Source organism: Oryzias melastigma, unplaced genomic scaffold (genome assembly GCF_002922805.2).
Source record: "Oryzias melastigma strain HK-1 unplaced genomic scaffold, ASM292280v2 sc01597, whole genome shotgun sequence".
Lineage (NCBI taxonomy): Eukaryota > Metazoa > Chordata > Actinopteri > Beloniformes > Adrianichthyidae > Oryzias > Oryzias melastigma.
Window position 1 is genome coordinate 1 of NW_023418179.1, and position 4,554 is coordinate 4,554.

The 4,554-nt window shown below is 35.6% G+C and overlaps 1 long non-coding RNA gene across 1 annotated transcript; it reads left to right on the forward strand.

The window, feature by feature from the left end:
* Positions 1 to 1,248: 1,248 nt before the first annotated feature.
* LOC112141558 lies at positions 1,249 to 2,372 on the forward strand. Its single transcript, XR_002918419.2, has 3 exons — positions 1,249 to 1,370; positions 1,941 to 2,101; positions 2,192 to 2,372. It is a non-coding gene; the product is annotated as an uncharacterized LOC112141558 (long non-coding RNA).
* The last annotated feature ends 2,182 nt before the right edge of the window (positions 2,373 to 4,554 follow it).

The window sequence follows — 4,554 nt, forward strand, 5'->3', positions numbered from 1 at the left end:
CACCAAGTCTGGTCTCCTGCATTTGGGTCCTCCACCACAATCCCTAACAGACAGAAGGTGAAGTTGTGCTGAAGAAAATGATACCAAACAACATAAAAAAGAGACTTTTTAGGGCTGAAAATAGAAAGGGAAGGGTTTTTAGTGGATGATTATTTTTTTAACAATGAGGTCGACTTTTCTGCAGACCCGTATGTACAAATGTGTCTCGTATGTACAAATTATCTCAGAAGCAGCAGGTATCCACTAAAACAATTCATTTTTCTATCAATTTCAGCATTTTCAGCTATCAATTTCAGCATTTTCAGCTATCAATTTCAGCATCTTCAGCAGCCAAATTCACCTTACAGCATTCACACTAGCATTATCACAGGTGATGCTATATATCTAGTTCATAATTATGTTAAAAAGTTACTGTTTTAAAAATTTAGTTTCAGAGTATTCAATAAATGTTGATCCTGTCCGCCCCGTGACTTAAGATGTGTTTTGGATTTTGGCCCCCTGTGTGATTGAATTTGACACTCCGACCTTAAACTTACTGTCCTCCAATCACACCATTTATTTAAGCAGACGCTGCAACAGTTAGCAGACTTCTGTAGTTGTTAATCTCTGTATAAGCTGTTTTAATGTCACTGATGTGCGTTTGTCGTGTCTAGTTTTACATTAGCTGGTCCTTCTTGTCAGGTAATTATTGTAAATGAGAATTTGTTCTCAATTAATCCTCTGGTAAAATAAAGGTTAAATCAAGAAAAAAAGATCTGTGTGAAGTTTTCAAAGACTGACAGAAAAAGACGACTCTGTTGTATGTTTTGCTTTATACAAAAGTTGATTTGTTGCATTAATAAAACTATCAAGGACAAAACAGCTATCAAGATCTCCCTTCTATTCTATGTTTTCCAGGATGTTTGGATTTCCTTTTAAGCTGTTAAATTTGGGAGAAATTGTCTGTGTTCACTATTCCTTCAAAGCAGGTGAAAGAATTCAGATTCATGAAGGAAATGAAACAACAGTAGAAAATAGTTCTATCTTAATATGAAGGAGACAGAATATGCTGAGACATTTTTTTTTAATGTTTCATTTTAATTTCTAACATGAAATAAAGAACATTACCTGGAACAGTTGTGACATTCTTGTGTGGTTTGTGCGTGTCTGTACTTTGTGAGTAGTCCGTTCTGTTTCCTGTGAATTTCCTGCACGTGAATGTGATCGTCAGTACATATATATTCAGTACTGATATATATTCAGTACACATATATATTCAGTACACATATATATACCTCTTGTTAACATCTTTAAGAGAAGAAACTGACTGTCTCACCAGCTGGTCAGGAGGACACGAAGGGAGAAACAACTTCAGGATACACTTACAAGAGGTAAATACATGAATATAATATTCTCTGGAGTGCATTGAATATTTTTCACATTCATTAAGAAAAGGTTTATTGTGTATTATGTGTATTATTGTGTATTTTTTAAATACACAATATTAACAATATATTAACATTTTTAAATAACTTATTTTTTTAAATTTGTATAGTTTATGACAACTCTAAATCGCTGTAGTTTAATAATATACACTTAGCAGCATTTGTTCTTTAAAAATATTAATATTAAAGCAAAACCATAGACACTATCAACAGTACACAACTAAGAAGATATAAAGTTGTTTATTCTGAGACAAAAATATTTGAAAAAATAATCAACAAAAACTTTTATAGCATGAACACCAATGAGTGCTGATGTGTTTAATTAAAGCTAAATCTACTGTATACATTTTTATTTCTTCATTTATCATCATGATTATTTTAAACACAGATTATCTAATATTTAACCGTAACAATTCTTGTTTTGTTTGTTTTTACAAAGGTTTTTTTCCCCTTTTTTCAGTATAATGAGCATTTGCCAAATTTTCCTAAAAGTACTTTTTTTAAATTCTTTTTCAGGGTGAAACGTGATGGAAAATCAAACGTCTAGTAACTCATTCCACCAGAATATCACGTACGGCTGTAATGAGGGGGAATATGCCATCTATGTGTCTTCGTTGTTCTTCGCTGGTGTTGGTCTCCCTTTGGCCCTCGTTGCGATCATCGCTCTTCGTTCAGTGGTATGGACGTTCTTTCTATTGATTTATTTGTTTTGGACTAAATTTTTTTAGAAAACGTTCCTGTGAGTGTTTCTGATGCTCACCTTGCAGGTACGAGCGGACCACGTTGCCCCCGTGTACGTCATCAACCTCCTGATCTCCGACCTCCTTCAGCTTTGCTGCACCGTCGTTTTCGTGGCAACAAATCAGACGAAAATTTGCAAATACTTTTACCACATTTTTAACTATGGTCTCATGGTCAGCATTTGCTTCATGGTGATCATCTCCTTGGAAAGGTAACTATCTGTTCCCCATCGTGGCTCCTCCCATGTCCACAAACTGACTGTGAATGTGGATCTTGCAGGTACCTGAGTGTGGCCTGGCCGCTCTGGTACAGACTGAGACGAAACATCAGGACGTCAGTCAAAATCTGCATTGTGGCCTGGATTCTTTGTCTGTCATTGTTGATCATTAATGATTTGATGGGGGAATCTAAAATCCTTATGGCGGGTTTCCTGATCCTTCCAGTCCCTTTGTTCATTTTTTTCCTGTGGGGAACTGTCAAAGCCTTAAACAGGGCACGCAGCGTTCAAACTGACGAAAAACGCAGGATTATAGCCGTACTGGTTCTGGTTCTGATCATTTACACGCTATTGTTTCTGCCAGATATTATTTTCTTATCATCAAACAATAAAAAGGTTCATGTTACAGCTTACATCTTCCTTCGCTTCAGTCCTCTAGCAGACTTGGTTCTGTATATTTTCATGAGGAAAGGGATCGGTGACAAGATTCTGGACTATTTGTGCGGCAAAATGATGCCAGATTCCTTCAACCAGTCAGGACAGAATTCCACCATGATTGAGTTGGGAAGTCCAGTGGAGACCTGGATTGGAGACTGAGACAACGATTCTAGAGACGTGCAGATGGTTTTTTAGGAAAAGGATGAGATTTCCAAAAACCCAATTTACTAAAGGGAAACTGCAGCCTACGGTGACAGCTTTTAAAACAGCGGAAAATATGATTTATTATGCTGAACACGTCCTGCAGGCTGTAAATCAGGGATGTCAAACTCAATCACACAAGGGGCCAAAATCCAAAACGCACCTTAGATCCCGGTCGAACAGGATAAACATTTATTGAACACTCTGAAAATACATTTTTAAAACTGTAACTTTTTAAAATTATTATGAACTAGATATATAGCATTACCTGTGATAAAGCTAGTGTGAATGCTGTAAGTGGAATTTGGCCGCTAAAGATGCTAGTGCTGATAGCTGAAGATGCTGAAATTGATAGTAGAAAACACTGAAGCTGATACCTGAAAACACTGAAGCCCCCTGAAATTTTATTTAAATGCCAAATTAGCCTAAAAAAACAAACTAGGTTATCCAAAACAGCTAGCATGTAACAGAAAAAGTAGCTAAACTTCAAAGTATCCTAAATAATCTGAAAAAAGTTTAGACAAAAACAGCTAGTGTGTAAATATTCGCCTAACTCCAAAACAGCCTAAAAAACATAAAAATAAAAGCCTAAATTAGCCAAAACAGCTAGCATGTTGCTGAAATATTAGCTAAACTCCAAATTAGCCTAAAAAAGTCTTAGTAAATGCCAAAATTGTCCGAAAAACTATCAGAATGTCAATTTTTTAAAACCGTAACTTTTTAACATAAAATTGAAGAATAAAAATGCAGGAATATTATTCCAGAATAAACTAATTTAAACCTTAAATAACTTTCAATATTTATAACTTTCCATAAAAATGTATTTTGTCAAAATTAAACAGGTTAGAAGACAACATCAGGTCATTAATAACAATAAATTAAATGATCTGGAGGGCCAGGTGTATTTACTCAGAGGGCCGGATCCGGCCCCTGGGCCTTGACATGTGGTGTAAAGTCTCAAATTTTAATCCCTCCTAAGAGAATTTTAAAAAATGTCTGACATGTTTTCTAAGATAGCACAATAAAGCTACACAACTTGATGAACACAAGTTTTTTTTTGCCAACTTCTTAAAGGGTAACCAAACCAGGAAGTTGGAGGCTGACTCCACCCACTGCCGAAATGTAAATAATCCAGTCAGAGGGGCGGGGCTTGGCGGCTGGACTGTTATCATTACTGGAGCTGCAGATCATGACGTCAGACTTCAGGAACCAATCACAAAATTCACCTGTAATACCTCATTTCAACCTGTAGGGGGCATCACACAGGCGATTTTTGACTTTATTTTGAAGAATTAAACAGTTTTATTTCAATTTGTCAAAAAAATTGGCAATGGGCAACAGACAACACTTTTAAAGTCCAATTTATAGAGAACAACAGCAAAAAAAAGTTAATTTAGGGTTTGGCTACCCTTTAAATACTTTAGCTGGAAATGTGACTTTTGAAGTATTTTACATTTTTTGTTTTTGTCAAACTTATTTGTCTTTTTAAATGTGACATACGCTAGTTTAGAATTCTGAATTACCCTCTGGGAC